This window comes from Cololabis saira, unplaced genomic scaffold (assembly GCF_033807715.1).
Source record: "Cololabis saira isolate AMF1-May2022 unplaced genomic scaffold, fColSai1.1 scf045, whole genome shotgun sequence".
NCBI classification, from domain to species: domain Eukaryota; kingdom Metazoa; phylum Chordata; class Actinopteri; order Beloniformes; family Belonidae; genus Cololabis; species Cololabis saira.
The window spans coordinates 216266-232500 of NW_026906209.1; the positions used below are offsets into that span (position 1 = coordinate 216266).

A 16235-nucleotide genomic window follows, 5' to 3' on the forward strand; every position below is an offset into this window, starting at 1 on the left:
TAAGCGCTTCTAAATTATTATCACCAACAAATCAATGACTCATATTATATGACTTATCTTCAACTCCATATAAGAGGTATTTCAAGCTGCAGCTTCTGCTTATGCCATACCAGCCTGGATGCGCCCGATCTCGTCTGATCTCGGAAGCTAAGCAGGGTCGGGCCTGGTTAGTACTTGGATGGGAGACCGCCTGGGAATACCAGGTGCTGTAAGCTTTTTCAACCTGCAGAGAGCGCTCTCGCTTAATCTACCCACACATATTTCAACGTGGTAACAGCGACAGCTCACGTCCTAAAGTGTTTTGCACATGGTTAAGGCACTTTAACTCCAACAAATAAAACCAACAAATCAATGACTTATATGCTATGACTTATCTTCAACTCCATATAAGAGGTATTTCAAGCTGCAGCTTCTGCTTACGGCCATACCAGCCTGGATGCGCCCGATCTCGTCTGATCTCATAAGCTAAGCAGGGTCGGGCCTGGTTAGTAGTTGGATGGGAGACCGCCTGGGAATACCAGGAGCTGTAAGCATTTTCAACCAGCAGAGAGCGCTCTCGCTTAATCTACCCACACATATTTCAACGTGGTAACAGCGACAGCTCACGTCCTAAAGTCTTTTGCACATGGTTAAGGCACTTTAACTCCAACAAATAATAGGTATTTCAAGCAGCAGATTCTGCTTACGGCCATACCAGCCTGGATGCGCCCGATCTCGTCTGATCTCGGAAGCTAAGCAGGGTCGGGCCTGGTTAGTACTTGGATGGGAGACCGCCTGGGAATACCAGGTGCTGTAAGCATTTTCAACCAGCAGAGAGCGCTCTCGCTTAATCTAGCCACACATATTTCAACGTGGTAACAGCGACAGCTCACGTCCTAAAGTGTTTTGCACATGGTTAAGGCACTTTAACTCCAACAAATAAAACCAACAAATCAATGACTTATATATCTATGACTTATCTTCAACTCCATATAAGAGGTATTTCAAGCTGCAGCTTCTGCTTACGGCCATACCAGCCTGGATGCGCCCGATCTCGTCTGATCTCGGAAGCTAAGCAGGGTCGGGCCTGGTTAGTACTTGGATGGGAGACCGCCTGGGAATACCAGGTGCTGTAAGCTTTTTCAACCAGCAGAGAGCGCTCTCGCTTAATCTACCCACACAAATTTCAACGTGGTAACAGCGACAGCTCACGTCCTAAAGTGTTTTGCACATGGTTAAGGCACTTTAACTCCAACAAATAAGCGCTTCTAAATTATTATCACCAACAAATCAATGACTCATATTATATGACTTATCTTCAACTCCATATGAGAGGTATTTCAAGCTGCAGCTTCTGCTTACGGCCATACCAGCCTGGATGCGCCCGATCTCGTCTGATCTCGGAAGCTAAGCAGGGTCGGGCCTGGTTAGTACTTGGATGGGAGACCGCCTGGGAATACCAGGTGCTGTAAGCATTTTCAACCAGCAGAGAGCGCTCTCGCTTAATCTAGCCACACATATTTCAACGTGGTAACAGCGACAGCTCACGTCCTAAAGTGTTTTGCACATGGTTAAGGCACTTTAACTCCAACAAATAAAACCAACAAATCAATGACTTATATTCTATGACTTATCTTCAACTCCATATAAGAGGTATTTCAAGCTGCAGCTTCTGCTTACGGCCATACCAGCCTGGATGCGCCCGATCTCGTCTGATCTCGGAAGCTAAGCAGGGTCGGGCCTGGTTAGTACTTGGATGGGAGACCGCCTGGGAATACCAGGTGCTGTAAGCTTTTTCAACCAGCAGAGAGCGCTCTCGCTTAATCTACCCACACAAATTTCAACGTGGTAACAGCGACAGCTCACGTCCTAAAGTGTTTTGCACATGGTTAAGGCACTTTAACTCCAACAAATAAGCGCTTCTAAATTATTATCACCAACAAATCAATGACTCATATTATATGACTTATCTTCAACTCCATATGAGAGGTATTTCAAGCTGCAGCTTCTGCTTACGGCCATACCAGCCTGGATGCGCCCGATCTCGTCTGATCTCGGAAGCTAAGCAGGGTCGGGCCTGGTTAGTACTTGGATGGGAGACCGCCTGGGAATACCAGGTGCTGTAAGCTTTTTCAACCTGCAGAGAGCGCTCTCGCTTAATCTACCCACACATATTTCAACGTGGTAACAGCGACAGCTCACGTCCTAAAGTGTTTTGCACATGGTTAAGGCACTTTAACTCCAACAAATAAAACCAACAAATCAATGACTTATATGCTATGACTTATCTTCAACTCCATATAAGAGGTATTTCAAGCTGCAGCTTCTGCTTACGGCCATACCAGCCTGGATGCGCCCGATCTTGTCTGATCTCGGAAGCTAAGCAGGTTCGAGCCTGGTTAGTACTTGGATGGGGGACCGCCTGGGAATACCAGGTGCTGTAAGCTTTTTCAACCAGCAGAGAACGCTCTCGCTTAATCTAGCCACACATATTTCAACGTGGTAACAGCAACAGCTCACGTCCTAAAGTGTTTTTCACATGGTTAAGGCACGTTAACTCCAACAAATAAGCGCTTCTAAATTATTATCACCAACAAATCAATGACTTATATTCTATGACTTATCTTCAACTCCATATAAGAGGTATTTCAAGCTGCAGCTTCTGCTTATGGCCATACCAGCCTGGATGCGCCCGATCTCGTCTGATCTCGGAAGCTAAGCAGGGTCGGGCCTGGTTAGTACTTGGATGGGAGACCGACTGGGAATAGCAGGTGCTGTAAGCTTTTTCAACCTGCAGAGAGCGCTCTCGCTTAATCTACCCACACATATTTCAACGTGGTAACAGCGACAGCTCACGTCCTAAAGGGTTTTGCACATGGTTAAGGCACTTTAACTCCAACAAATAAAACCAACAAATCAATGACTTATATGCTATGACTTATCTTCAACTCCATATAAGAGGTATTTCAAGCTGCAGCTTCTGCTTACGGCCATACCAGCCTGGATGCGACCGATCTCGTCTGATCTCGGAAGCTAAGTAGGGTCGGGCCTGGTTAGTACTTGGATGGGAGACCGCCTGGGAATACCAGGTGCTGTAAGCTTTTTCAACCAGCAGAGAACGCTCTCGCTTAATCTAGCCACACATATTTCAACGTGGTAACAGCGACAGCTCACGTCCTAAAGTGTTTTGCACATGGTTAAGGCACTTTAACTCCAACAAATAAGCGCTTCTAAATTATTATCACCAACAAATCAATGACTTATATTATATGACTTATCTTCAACTCCATATAAGAGGTATTTCAAGCTGCAGCTTCTGCTTACGGCCATACCAGCCTGGATGCGCCTGATCTCGTCTGATCTCGGAAGCTAAGCAGGGTCGGGCCTGGTTAGTACTTGGATGGGAGACCGCCTGGGAATACCAGGTGCTGTAAGCTTTTTCAACCAGCAGAGAGCGCTCTTGCTTAATCTACCCACACATATTTCAACGTGGTAACAGCGACAGCTCACGTCCTAAATTGTTTTTCACATGGTTAAGGCACTTTAACTCCAACAAATATGCGCTTCTAAATTATTATCACCAACAAATCAATGACTTATATTATATGACTTATCTTCAACTCCATATAAGAGGTATTTCAAGCTGCAGCTTCAGCTTACGGCCATACCAGCCTGGATGCGCCCGATCTCGTCTGATCTCGGAAGTTAAGCAGGGTCGGGCCTGGTTAGGACTTGGATGGGAGACCCCCTGGGAATGGCTCATGACCCCCCCAAGTCCCTATAGTCAACCTGGGGTGTGGGTGATCCTGGGGATGGAGGTGTCCAAGCTGTGGAGCTGTGGAGCAGAAGGTCGCGGGTTCGATCCCAGGCTGTGGCAAAGATGAAGAAGTGCTTCAGTGGTCATCCAGACGTGTGTGGAAGCTTTGGAGCTGTGGAGCTGTGGAGCAGAAGGTCGCGGGTTCGATCCCTGGCTGTGGCAAAGATGAAGAAGCGCTTCAGGGGTCATTCAGACGTGTGTGGAGTCTTTGCAAATTATGTATTAATGATAATTAATGAATGGAGAATAAAACTCATGGTAAATACAACATCTGGGGGTTAAGTCTCTTCAGTATTGCTGAATTCAAATCTGCTGAAATGCCTCAATATAGAGAAATAAGTATATCAACTCCACTGGCATTACTGCTGAACAGGGCAAAAAATGTCAATTAATCACCATGAAACTTCTGTAGATTACTGCTTACCCTGAGACAACAAATCACAATTGTCAAATTCACATCCAAATTAAGTGTGACGTCATTATGTGCGAATTTGCATCCAATATCTAAAAAAACAACTTATTGTTCATAAGGAACAAGCCAGAGAGGGTTCATGTAGATATGTGATACTTTAATATTCTATCCTGTTCACATAATTACTGCAATGCCTATGTTTTTAGGCCTATGTTATTGTAGTAATTAGGAGGCTTAAAACTAATTTTTTTGAGCCTGGTACATACTGTAGCAGATTTGGATACAGCCACTTTAAATACCCCCAAAATGTTAAATAAGCCCATTTCTGACATTCTAGTCTATTGTTGGAAAGTGAAAAGTTGCAGCAGCATTTTATACAAAAACTGTATGCACCCAATAAGTGTACAAAGAATTTTAATGATGCTGCCATCATTAAAATTCTTTGGTTGCATAGAGTTGTGTCTTTCTGCTCACAATCTAAAAAAACCCCAAAAAAGACACATTATTCTCAAGTAATCATGCAAGAAAATATATTTTATTAAAATAACAACAATCATAAGAGTTTCCTCTTCCTTAATTCCTCATCAACCACATTTTTAAAGTGCTGAAAACAGTCATAGACAACACCATCAAAACCAGAAGTGGTTGATTTATTTGTTGCCGGGCAGAAGGTGAAGATTTTCTGGCTGCTTCCTTCGGCTTTGTCCTTGGAGGGTGTGTACCTCTTACGCTGCCCACCACACTGAGGTACTTTGCATGCCCCACATGGCTTTGAGGATTTGCGAGGCATGACTGGGTTGGATGGCTGTGCAAGGGGTGGTGCTACAAGTATGAGGCCTGAAGTGTGAAGACGCATGGAGGGAGCCTGTGGTTGTGCAGGAACCACCAGGAGTACGGGCGCTGGGGACACTCTGGGCGCTATGGGTTTGGCCGCAGCAGCAGGCTTAGGCTGAATGGGCCTGTTCACCAGCTCCGGTTCCTCACCATCTATCCTGTGAATATTAAACGTGATGATGAGTGTCAGAATGATTTATGTCCAAAATTTCCACATTTCTAGCAATAAAGTGCTCAAATAACTTACCTCCGCTTCTCACCACGCCTTTTACCAGCAACGTGTTGAACGTCCTGGTACTGAACCTGAGCTCGATCTGGTGGTGGTAGGGAGGCTGGCAGAGTTGGAGCTGCTGGCATTTGCTCATGTGAGAGCACTGTCCGGTGAGGCTTTGCTGTTGGCACTACTGTAGCCCTGTAATTGGCCTTCTTCTCCTCTCTGGTGATGAAATTAGAGATGGATTTGGCATTCAGATTGGGCAGAGGAATGGAGAGAGTGCAGAGGATGGGGTCATCTCTGACTCTGTCAACGATCCTTTTGTACTGCCCCTTTATGGAAGATGTTATTTTACTGGGGGAGGAGAGAAAATTGGTCGGTGGCTGATTTTTGAGCATCTTGATGACGAGGTACAACAGACGACTGTCCTCTGTCACCTGCGCTGCCTGAGGGTACCTCATCCACCCAAACTTTGTTTTCTGGGCTGCTCTGGTCTCGGGTGTGTCAGCCCCAAGACACCGGCCAAACAGCGTGTAGCCCCATCTGGACTCGTACCTCTTCACAAAGTTGACAGCAGTCTTGTCATGCTCCTGAAGGGAACCGGCAGCAGTGACGATCTTCTGCCTGAGGTCAGCTGGCACAAGGTGGTGGTGACTGTTGTCTGCCAGTTCAAGCATCAGCAATGCCAACGCCTCCACTTCCTCTATTCCTGGCAGATGCAGATGTCGCTGGGTCATCAGCACATCCTGCAGAGCGGGACTATCCTCCTCCTCCACACGCTCTGCTTCCGTGAGGATGGCGTGTTTCCTACAGATGTCATCAATAGGATCCTCCTCTGCAGGCATGTCGATTCCCTCATCTGCCATCTCCTCCTCGCTTTGCTCAGCCGACTCCTCTTCGTCACCAGTCTGCTCTTCCTCAACTGCTTCCTCAACTGCAAATATGCAATTGTACTCATCACAAATGTGTCTGGCCACTTGCAAACACTTCATGCATACACAGACATGCACATAATATGCAAGATTTTTTTTTGTTTAATATTACCGGTGATATGAAATTTAACTTTACTGTCATTGTTAGAATATGGATGAAGAATAAAGGGATAGTATAGCCTCGTATGTATGTATATTGTTCAAGTGTGCGATTAACTTTACCTCTCTGGGCATAGTAACTCCTCGCAGTGAAGCTTGTTGACTGGCACATGGCATACTCCACACCAAGGAGCTCCTCCTCTTCTGGGTCCCTGTACTGATCAGGATAAGGCATAGGAGCAGCAAAGTTGGGCTCCAGGACATGGTCTTTGCCGAAGAGCACCTCAGCCTGCTGATTCATGCGCTGGATCTGCTGCGCATCCATGCATGATGTCTGCCGACCCTGCCCGCCAGCAACCTGGAGTGACTCCATCCGATTGTTCCACTGGACAGCAAACACAATCAGATAGACCTGAAACACAAGACCAATTGAATGCGTTATTAAAGCTATGAAATAAAATGTATTGTTGAAAGATTTTTTGCTCTATTGAAGTGTTATTTTTGTTACTTACTTGGAATGGCATGATACCACATCTCTGGGAAGGAATGGCATTGTAGAGGTGTGCATGCAACCCCTCCAAGGAGTTACTGCCTCGTCGGCACCTGTACTTGTTCAGTCGAACACCATGCAGCACAACCACCTTCACAGCGACGTACAGCTGTATGCCGGGGGGATCCTGTAAAACACACAACAAATCGCAAGTTTCTTGTTTATTATGGTGTCGTTTGAAATATTGCCATATTTGTTTAGATGCTTTTACAATGACACATGACAATGTGTCTACAAAGACAATAGCCCACCTGCATGCAACCAAGATGCTTGCTTGCAGTTGCCCAGTGAGCATCAACTGCCTCTGCTGACTTGAACAGGTGGATGCCATCGATGTCAAGGCCTGCTGCTCCCTTGAACTCAGCAATGATGGACTCGACCACTGAAGCTGTCTCCTGTAACATATATTTAACATAATAATTAATTAGGGCTCATCCAGTGTGATGCTTCTAATTCACACAATTAATATGTGGATTAATTTTACACTTACGTCAACACCACGGGTGATGCGCCTAACGTAGGACCTGATCTGACAAGGCTTGAGGAAGGATATCATTTCCTCGTCGGAGTATGCGGCGTACAACTCCTGGTTGCCACTCCTGACAGCCTTGCACAAGAGCATCATGTCGTCCTTGTTGTAGGCCAACACTGCACCTGCCAAAGCACTCATGAATGCCCCATACTTGGCATGGCTCTGTTTGATGATGACAGCATCCCAGCGGTGCAGCCAGTGTCGGATGTCAAGTCTGACCACAGTACCCTTCTGCACCCAGTCGCTGAACAGAGTCTCCAGGAAGGATGAACCACTGTCACTGAAATGATATCAACATTTTATACAGCCTGTGCTCCTGGTAATAAGAAAAAGTAATTTAATCTTCACTGTTTCATCTATCAATTGAATTATCAATTTCATTATCAGTTATATGGAGGTATTATTTAACTTACCGACAACAGTTGTTGTCTGCATATATGACCTTTGGTGCAGGAGCGTTTGCACGTTGGAACCGGGCAGTCAGACCGTTTGCCATACGCCTGTAGCACCCCTCAGACTCAGCTGCCACCACCACTGTCGTCAAGAACTGGCCCCATTCATTCAGAACACTGGTGACATACTGCATGGTGCCCTGGCCATCACCATATATCTTCTTGAGGATCTACAAAACAAAGCAGAACATTCATATTACAGTGTCTCTTACTGTAACAACTTTTCCAGTCTGTCCTCCTGCATGCCTATAAATCACAAAGTATTCTCACTCGACTTGATTATCAAGAACTGAGCTTCGTTAGCACAACAGAATACTGATCAAAGTGATGTTTTATTCATACCTTTTTTGTACCATCAATGCAGAGGATCTCTCCAGTCACACTGAGGATGGCAGCTCTGTACTCAGGCATCCTTTCCATTTCCATGATCATGTGTGCACGCCTCAGCACACGGGCAGATGGAAGAGGAGACTGAGGGATGGGAGGGGTGTACGTACCAGGAGCTTTTACAAAGGAAAGGATGCCACTCTGAGACGATGAAGATCCAGCTGTGTGGGCCTCGTACAGGAGAGTCTGGTAAAGGTCACGCCGTTGGACATACCACTCATCGTGGCCCTGCTGCAGCAGTCTCTGTACCTTGTTCATGGACACAGCATTGAGCCGGTCGCTCAGCAGGGTGATGACACCTCTGTCGATAGCACGCTTCCCACACAGAATTGCAGGAAACATGCTTCTGATGGCTGGGGCGAGGTTCATCAGAATCCTGGGTCTGTGTGCCAACCACATGTACTGTTGGAGGTGATGTGAATCCTCCTCCTCCTGGTCACTGTCTGCATCACCATGTGCCCTGCTCACCGCCTGCCGCATCCTTTCACAGTGAGAACATTTCAGTTTCTCTGTCAACAGGGTGTAGTTGTACATCATCCCACACACTTGCCTGGCATAGCTGCCAAAGCCTTTCTTCTCCAGGTATTCCCCTGGTGGTGCAAGGCAGTTGGTGTTGGGGCAGCGGATCTTGGCTTTCATCACACCAACTGGCCGCCAGAAGAAGGCAGGGGTGGTAAAAAAGGCCATCATGTTGGGCACTGCTCCCTTGACAGAGACAGGAGGCGGAGGCGGGTGGAACTCCATCTTCTCCTTTAAGAGCTTCCTCTCCACTAGCTCACCTTTTGCATTCTTGTACCTGGACAAGCCTTCATAGAGACCGTAGCGCTCATCACATTTTAGCCACCTGATGTTAGGAGGGGCTATACCAAGGGCTTGGGCAGATGCAGGTGGCTGCTCCCAGTATTTCTGCCAACCCCCCAGCACGATGCCACTGGATTCTGAGGCAGAGCTCTCAGCTGTGGGTCTTCCCTGAGAAGTGCTGGGCCTGTTGGTAGAGTCCTGGGTCACAGCTGGAGCGAGCTCTCCCCAGGTGGTAAGCTGAGTTGAGACCGGTACCTCAGACTCGTCAAGGACTTTTTCTGATGAAGAAATGCCAGAAAAATGTATTAACCACATGGATTCATATGTAGTAATGAATTTCACAAAACACAAACATTTTTTTCAGATTAGAAATGGCTGTAATGTTGTACAGAAGCTTTCTTAATCAGTATTATTTTACACAAAAGTTGTCTATTCTACTCACATTACAGTTTACATTCCTTTCAGATGAGTGTACATACAGTGCATATAATACGTCACAAGACTAAAATGTATCTAGCTTAAGTCAAGAAAGTGTATGATGTGAATGTATTATGCAATTTTTGCATATTGTGTTGTAAAGAAAGGTTATTTGATTTTCATTTTAGCATAATATTACCTGCAGCAGCCAATATTTCAGCATCGCTTAAATAGCCAGGTTCCTGTTGGAATTTGGAAACAGAAGATGCAGCTGCCTTTTCTTTTTTTGATTCCCGTTTCTGCAAAAAAATAAAATACATCTGTACCACCCAACATCTCCAATGAGTTCTTAATATGTCTAAAGCAATTATAATGTAATGTTGAGTAAAGTAAAGGAGAAAAACAGTTATTACCTCCAACCTCTTGTCAAGATGACATTTGACAGAAGGGAACTCTCTGACAAACTCCAGCATTCGCTCCTTTTGCCATTTAAGGAGCTCATTCTTCTCACCCTTCTGGCAATATTCAGCGACCAACCATACCACCCAGCCAACATCATTTTCAAGTAGCCACCTGAATGTCTGTCCAGCGTATTTGCCAAATGTGATTATTAACTGGCCTTTCCACATTTCCCCTCCAGATTTCTTGGCAGCAGCCTCTGCCTTTTCAGGATCCAGCCATCCAGGGTCAACTGCTTTGCTGGGGGCCTCGGCCACAGTCCTAGCAGCATCTGAGCACAGCAGCCTGGCCTCTCCCTGCCTATACACTGCAATGCGTGGATACAGATGCTGCTTCAGGTGGGAGTTCAGTTGATGCTTGAAGGTGAAGCTTTTACTACACACATCACACTCAATCTCCTTTGGAGCATGAAGCTTCATGTGCCTTGTCAGGTTTGACTTCTCAGTGAAAGTCTTGTCGCACACACTGCATTTATGTCCCTTCCACTCCATGTTGAACCTTAACAACAGAAACAAATATTAATTAAGTGAATATGAAACTGTATGATATTTTGTCATGTTTCAGATAACTATCTAGCTCATGGTTTAATAGTAGTTAGGTTATTTGATGAGGTAAAAGGAGATCACTAGATGATATAATAGATAGACAATAATTTTTTTTCACATTTACAATATGTTATAGGTTAATTAAAATGCTGTCATGATGATAAAAGTGATAGAATATACAGAAATTCTCACAATAATGAGATGCCAAACTACTAGCAGTTGTTAGCTGAACGTTACATTGTCATTATCAACATACTAATTAGTGCTATGTAAATAATCATCTTTGCCGCAGAAAGTTGCCACTTTTCAGAGAATCTTTTCATTCATAAAAACCAGCATCAAGATAGTTTAACGTACGCTAAAATATACACATAGAAAAGTTCAAGGTGAAGAAGATTAAACTCACCTCAGCGAAATGAAAACTGTAGTTATGGCTGGCAAACGGCATGATGCTGATTGGCCCGTCAGGGGAGACCCTTCCCCGCATGGCTCCACCCTTAGGTCTCCATGATTGGCAGGTTGGCAGGGAACGAAGAAATATACAAGTTTAATATGCGGTTAAATACTATAATCATTAGATAATGATGCATCTACATTATTATATGAATGAAATGCCTTCATTATTAGTGACTGGTGTAATTAAAAATCAGTGACATTTGATGCAAATAATAACTAGGATCACCACTGATTTAGTGAAAGGTGACCAAAATCTGCAGTTGAATTAAACATATGACAGTGAATGTCATAAACACATTGATTTCCACATGTTATGATAGCATAATATAAATGTATATGAAGCGACCGGTAACCATGGCAACATAAACGCGTTTGCTGCCATCAACGCCAAACTCCATAAGCGGAACGGAGACAACTAAACAGACAATGATACAAAATACTATACTGCTTATGAAAACTCAAGTTGCCACAATTATTTACATCTCACAGCGTTTGCCGAGACTTCGGCGTAGTTTACACAACACATAAATACGTCAGAATCGGATTATGAGCCTGCCAAGTCGTCAATGTGTTGCGTGCAGGGCTTAATTTGAGGGGGAGCAAGCCGGAGCGCGCTCCGGTAAACCTGTAAATAAATATACTTTTTGCGCACCGCTGCGCGCTCATATCAATGTGTGTGTGTGTGTGTGTGTGTGTGTGTGTGTGTGTGTGTGTGTGTTTGTTGCGCTTTTTTTTTCTCTCGCACCGGAGCCACTCATCCTCTGCGCTCCGGGACCTCCCACTTTACAAATTAAGCACTGGTTGCGTGAATGCAGCGAGGAGATGATGCTTGGACGTAAAATTGAATCCTGTGTATAAGTGTCACGCCACTTACTAAAAAGGACAGTTGGGCTGCTTAATGTGTCTCACACAGCGCATCTGTGTGTGTGTGCTCATTTGTTTCTTCGTTCCATGCGTAAAAGCCAAAAGCGCACTGGAGATGGGCAATCTCCAGCTGTTTGTGTGTGTGTGTGTGTGTGTGTGTGTGTGTGTGTGTGTGTGTGTGTGTGTGTGTGTGTGTGTGTGTGTGTGTGTGTGTGTGTGTGTGTGTGTGTGTGTGTGTGTGTGTGTGTGTGCGTGTTGCGCTTCTTTTTTTTTTCTCGCACCGGAGCCACTGCGCTCCGGGACCAAACTGTCGCTAGAAAAGCAGGGTCCTAATGAAGAAAGTTTAAATACAATGTGAAGGAGATGATGCTTGGATGTAAAATTGAATCCTGTGTATAAGTGTCACGCCACTTACTATTCGGCTTATAAACGGTAGCGTTTCAATACAGATTAATCAATATTTCACTCAAACTGTCCCCTGAGGTGTCAGACTGTCATGGCCGCCGTACAGACGTGTCTCGCTCAATGATGATTGGCGATCACTGCTGCTCAACAGCGCTCAATGATTGGCGGGTTGAGCGCTCTCCCTGCTGAACAGAGCTCAACCATTGGTCGGCATAGGGACTTGGCTGGGAGATCGCCTGGGAACACCAGGTGCTGTAAGCTTTTTCAACCAGCAGAGAACGCTCTCGCTTAATCTACCCACACATATTTCAACGTGGTAACAGCGACAGCTCACGTCCTAAAGTGTTTTGCACATGGTTAAGGCACTTTAACTCCAACAAATAAAACCAACAAATCAATGACTTATATTCTATACTTATCTTCAACTCCATATAAGAGGTATTTCAAGCTGCAGCTTCAGCTTACGGCCATACCAGCCTGGATGCGCCCGATCTCGTCTGATCTCGGAAGCTAAGCAGGGTCGGGCCTGGTTAAAACTTGGATGGGAGACCGCCTGGGAGTACCAGGTGCTGTAAGCTTTTTCAACCAGCAGAGAACGCTCTCGCTTAATCTACCCACACATATTTCAACGTGGTAACAGCGACAGCTCACGTCCTAAAGTGTTTTGCACATGGTTAAGGCACTGTAACTCCAACAAATAAGCGCTTCTAAATTATTATCACCAACAAATCAATGACTTGTATTATATGACTTATCTTCAACTCCATATAAGAGGTATTTCAAGCTGCAGCTTCAGCTTACGGCCATACCAGCCTGGATGCGCCTGATCTCGTCTGATCTCGGAAGCTAAGCAGGGTTGGGCCTGGTTAGTACTTGGATGGGAGACCGCCTGGGAGTACAAGGTGCTGTAAGCTTTTTCAACCAGCAGAGAACGCTCTCGCTTAATCTACCCACACATATTCAAACGTGGTAACAGCGACAGCTCACGTCCTAAAGTGTTTTGCACATGGTAAAGGCACTTTAACTCCAACAAATAAAACCAACAAATCAATGACTAATATTCTATGACATATCTTCAACTCCATATAAGAGGTATTTCAAGCTGCAGCTTCTGCTTACGGCCATACCAGCCTGGATGCGCCCGATCTCGTCTGATCTCGGAAGCTAAGCAGGGTCGGGCCTGGTTAGTACTTGGATGGGAGACCGCCTGGGAACACCAGGTGCTGTAAGCATTTTCAACCAGCAGAGAGCGCTCTCGCTTAATCTACCCACACATATTTCAACGTGGTAACAGCGACAGCTCACGTCCTAAAGTGTTTTGCACATGGTTAAGGCACTTTAACTCCAACAAATAAAACCAACAAATCAATGACTTATATTCTATGACTTATCTTCAACTCCATATCAGAGGTATTTCAAGCTGCAGTTTCTGCTTACGGCCATACCAGCCTGGATGCGCCCGATCTCGTCTGATCTCGAAAGCTAAGCAGGGTCGGGCCTGGTTAGTACTTGGATGGGAGACCGCCTGGGAATACCAGGTGCTGTAAGCTTTTTCAACCAGCAGAGAGCGCTCTCGCTTAATCTACCCACACATATTTCAACGTGGTAACAGCGACAGCTCACGTCCTAAAGTGTTTTGCACATGGTTAAGGCACTTTAACTCCAACAAAAAAAACCAACAAATCAATGACTTATATTCTATGACTTATCTTCAACTCCATATAAGAGGTATTTCAAGCTGCAGCTTCTGCTTACGGCCATACCAGCCTGGATGCGCCCGATCTCATCTGATCTCGGAAGCTAAGTAGGGTCGGGCCTGGTTAGTACTTGGATGGGAGACCGCCTGGGAATACCAGGTGCTGTAAGCTTTTTCAACCAGCAGAGAGCGCTCTCGCTTAATATACCCACACATATTTCAACGTGGTAACAGCGACAGCTCACGTCCTAAAGTGTTTTGCACATGGTTAAAGCACTTTAACTCCAACAAATAAAACCAACAAATCAATGACTTATATTCTATGACTTATCTTCAACTCCATATCAGAGGTATTTCAAGCTGCAGCTTCTGCTTACGGCCATACCAGCCTGGATGCGCCCGATCTCGTCTGATCTCGGAAGCTAAGCAGGGTCGGGCCTGGTTAGTACTTGGATGGGAGACCGCCTGGGAGTACCAGGTGCTGTAAGCTTTTTCAACCAGCAGAGAACGCTCTCGCTTAATCTACCCACACATATTTCAAAGTGGTAACAGCGACAGCTCACGTCCTGAAGTGTTTTGCACATGGTTAAGGCACTTTAACTCCAACAAATAAAACCAACAAATCAATGACTTATATTCTATGACTTATCTTCAACTCCATATAAGAGGTATTTCAAGCAGGAGCTTCTGCTCACGGCAATACCAGCCTGGATGCGCCCAGTCTCGTCTGATCTCGGAAGCTAAGCAGGGTCGGGCCTGGTTAGTACTTGGATGGGAGACCGCCTGGGAATACCAGGTGCTGTAAGCTTTTTCAACCAGCAGAGAGCGCTCTCGCTTAATCTACCCACACATATTTCAACGTGGTAACAGCGACAGCTCACGTTCTAAAGTGTTTTGCACATGGTTAAGGCACTTTAACTCCAACAAATAAAACCAACAAATCAATGACTTATATTCTATGACTTATCTTCAACTCCATATCAGAGGTATTTCAACCTGCAGCTTCTGCTTACGGCCATACCAGCCTGGATGCGCCCGATCTCGTCTGATCTCGGAAGCTAAGCAGGGTTGGGCCTGGTTAGTACTTGGATTGGAGACCGCCTGGGAGTACAAGGTGCTGTAAGCTTTTTCAACCAGCAGAGAACGCTCTCGCTTAATCTACCCACACATATTTCAACGTGGTAACAGCGACAGCTCACGTCCTAAAGTGTTTTGCACATGGTTAAGGCACTTTAACTCCAACAAATAAAACCAACAAATCAATGACTAATATTCTATGACTTATCTTCAACTCCATATAAGAGGTATTTCAAGCTGCAGCTTCTGCTTACGGCCATACCAGCCTGGATGTGCCCGATCTCGTCTGATCTCGGAAGCTAAGCAGGGTCGGGCCTGGTTAGTACTTGGATGGGAGACCGCCTGGGAACACCAGGTGCTGTAAGCTTTTTCAACCAGCAGAGAACGCTCTCGCTTAATCTACCCACACATATTTCAACGTGGTAACAGCGACAGCTCACGTCCTAAAGTGTTTTGCACATGGTTAAGGCACTTTAACTCCAACAAATAAAACCAACAAATCAATGACTAATATTCTATGACTTATCTTCAACTCCATATAAGAGGTATTTCAAGCTGCAGCTTCTGCTTACGGCCATACCAGCCTGGATGCGCCCGATCTCGTCTGATCTCGGAAGCTAAGCAGGGTCGGGCCTGGTTAGTACTTGGATGGGAGACCGCCTGAGAACAGCAGGTGCTGTAAGCTTTTTCAACCAGCAGAGAACGCTCTCGCTTAATCTACCCACACATATTTCAACGTGGTAACAGCGACAGCTCACGTCCTAAAGTGTTTTGCACATGGTTAAGGCACTTTAACTCCAACAAATAAGCGCTTCTAAATTATTATCACCAACAAATCAATGACTTGTATCATATGACTTATCTTCAACTCCATATCAGAGGTATTTCAAGCTGCAGCTTCTGCTTACGGCCATACCAGCCTGGATGCGCCCGATCTCGTCTGATCTCGGAAGCTAAGCAGGGTCGGGCCTGGTTAGTACTTGGATGGGAGACCGCCTGGGAATACCAGGTGCTGTAAGCTTTTTCAACCAGCAGAGAGCGCTGTCGCTTAATCTACCCACACACATTTCAATGTGGTAACAGCGACAGCTCACGTCCTAAAGTGTTATGCACATGGTTAAGGCACTTTAACTCCAACAAATAAAACCAACAAATCAATGACTTATATTCTATGACTTATCTTCAACTCCATATAAGAGGTATTTCAAGCTGCAACTTCTGCTTACGGCCATACCAGCCTGGATGCGCCCGATCTCGTCTGATCTCGGAAGCTAAGCAGGGTTGGGCCTGGTTAGTACTTGGATGGG

The 16235-nt window shown here is 45.5% G+C and overlaps 22 non-coding genes and 1 pseudogene across 22 annotated transcripts in view; all 23 read left to right on the plus strand.

Annotated features, from left to right (window-relative positions):
• Positions 1-97: 97 nt before the first annotated feature.
• LOC133433624 (5S ribosomal RNA) lies at positions 98-215 on the plus strand. Its single transcript, XR_009777825.1, has one exon. It is a non-coding gene; the product is annotated as a 5S ribosomal RNA (ribosomal RNA).
• Positions 216-414: 199 nt separating this feature from the next.
• On the plus strand, positions 415-533 carry LOC133433684 (5S ribosomal RNA; annotated as a pseudogene).
• Positions 534-680: 147 nt separating this feature from the next.
• Positions 681-799, plus strand: LOC133433822 (5S ribosomal RNA). The gene has a single exon (XR_009777992.1). It is a non-coding gene; the product is annotated as a 5S ribosomal RNA (ribosomal RNA).
• Positions 800-999: 200 nt separating this feature from the next.
• On the plus strand, positions 1000-1118 carry LOC133433727 (5S ribosomal RNA). Its single transcript, XR_009777901.1, has one exon. It is a non-coding gene; the product is annotated as a 5S ribosomal RNA (ribosomal RNA).
• Positions 1119-1335: 217 nt separating this feature from the next.
• On the plus strand, positions 1336-1454 carry LOC133433823 (5S ribosomal RNA). Its single transcript, XR_009777993.1, has one exon. It is a non-coding gene; the product is annotated as a 5S ribosomal RNA (ribosomal RNA).
• A 199-nt stretch (positions 1455-1653) lies between these two features.
• LOC133433729 (5S ribosomal RNA) lies at positions 1654-1772 on the plus strand. The gene has a single exon (XR_009777903.1). It is a non-coding gene; the product is annotated as a 5S ribosomal RNA (ribosomal RNA).
• A 217-nt stretch (positions 1773-1989) lies between these two features.
• LOC133433730 (5S ribosomal RNA) lies at positions 1990-2108 on the plus strand. The gene has a single exon (XR_009777904.1). It is a non-coding gene; the product is annotated as a 5S ribosomal RNA (ribosomal RNA).
• A 199-nt stretch (positions 2109-2307) lies between these two features.
• Positions 2308-2426, plus strand: LOC133434083 (5S ribosomal RNA). Its single transcript, XR_009778241.1, has one exon. It is a non-coding gene; the product is annotated as a 5S ribosomal RNA (ribosomal RNA).
• Positions 2427-2643: 217 nt separating this feature from the next.
• On the plus strand, positions 2644-2762 carry LOC133434148 (5S ribosomal RNA). The gene has a single exon (XR_009778304.1). It is a non-coding gene; the product is annotated as a 5S ribosomal RNA (ribosomal RNA).
• A 199-nt stretch (positions 2763-2961) lies between these two features.
• LOC133434125 (5S ribosomal RNA) lies at positions 2962-3080 on the plus strand. Its single transcript, XR_009778281.1, has one exon. It is a non-coding gene; the product is annotated as a 5S ribosomal RNA (ribosomal RNA).
• Positions 3081-3297: 217 nt separating this feature from the next.
• Positions 3298-3416, plus strand: LOC133433908 (5S ribosomal RNA). Its single transcript, XR_009778074.1, has one exon. It is a non-coding gene; the product is annotated as a 5S ribosomal RNA (ribosomal RNA).
• Positions 3417-12614: 9198 nt separating this feature from the next.
• On the plus strand, positions 12615-12733 carry LOC133433620 (5S ribosomal RNA). Its single transcript, XR_009777821.1, has one exon. It is a non-coding gene; the product is annotated as a 5S ribosomal RNA (ribosomal RNA).
• A 217-nt stretch (positions 12734-12950) lies between these two features.
• LOC133434199 (5S ribosomal RNA) lies at positions 12951-13069 on the plus strand. The gene has a single exon (XR_009778352.1). It is a non-coding gene; the product is annotated as a 5S ribosomal RNA (ribosomal RNA).
• Positions 13070-13268: 199 nt separating this feature from the next.
• LOC133433838 (5S ribosomal RNA) lies at positions 13269-13387 on the plus strand. The gene has a single exon (XR_009778008.1). It is a non-coding gene; the product is annotated as a 5S ribosomal RNA (ribosomal RNA).
• Positions 13388-13586: 199 nt separating this feature from the next.
• On the plus strand, positions 13587-13705 carry LOC133433931 (5S ribosomal RNA). Its single transcript, XR_009778096.1, has one exon. It is a non-coding gene; the product is annotated as a 5S ribosomal RNA (ribosomal RNA).
• A 199-nt stretch (positions 13706-13904) lies between these two features.
• On the plus strand, positions 13905-14023 carry LOC133433840 (5S ribosomal RNA). The gene has a single exon (XR_009778010.1). It is a non-coding gene; the product is annotated as a 5S ribosomal RNA (ribosomal RNA).
• A 199-nt stretch (positions 14024-14222) lies between these two features.
• Positions 14223-14341, plus strand: LOC133433845 (5S ribosomal RNA). Its single transcript, XR_009778014.1, has one exon. It is a non-coding gene; the product is annotated as a 5S ribosomal RNA (ribosomal RNA).
• A 199-nt stretch (positions 14342-14540) lies between these two features.
• Positions 14541-14659, plus strand: LOC133433655 (5S ribosomal RNA). The gene has a single exon (XR_009777854.1). It is a non-coding gene; the product is annotated as a 5S ribosomal RNA (ribosomal RNA).
• Positions 14660-14858: 199 nt separating this feature from the next.
• Positions 14859-14977, plus strand: LOC133433639 (5S ribosomal RNA). The gene has a single exon (XR_009777839.1). It is a non-coding gene; the product is annotated as a 5S ribosomal RNA (ribosomal RNA).
• Positions 14978-15176: 199 nt separating this feature from the next.
• Positions 15177-15295, plus strand: LOC133433919 (5S ribosomal RNA). The gene has a single exon (XR_009778084.1). It is a non-coding gene; the product is annotated as a 5S ribosomal RNA (ribosomal RNA).
• Positions 15296-15494: 199 nt separating this feature from the next.
• On the plus strand, positions 15495-15613 carry LOC133434023 (5S ribosomal RNA). Its single transcript, XR_009778183.1, has one exon. It is a non-coding gene; the product is annotated as a 5S ribosomal RNA (ribosomal RNA).
• Positions 15614-15830: 217 nt separating this feature from the next.
• Positions 15831-15949, plus strand: LOC133433731 (5S ribosomal RNA). Its single transcript, XR_009777905.1, has one exon. It is a non-coding gene; the product is annotated as a 5S ribosomal RNA (ribosomal RNA).
• A 199-nt stretch (positions 15950-16148) lies between these two features.
• Positions 16149-16235, plus strand: part of LOC133433844 (5S ribosomal RNA) — a 119-nt gene continuing 32 nt past the window's right edge. The window contains exon 1 of the ribosomal RNA XR_009778013.1: positions 16149-16235. This exon is cut by the window's right edge and continues 32 nt beyond it. This is a non-coding gene — a ribosomal RNA (5S ribosomal RNA).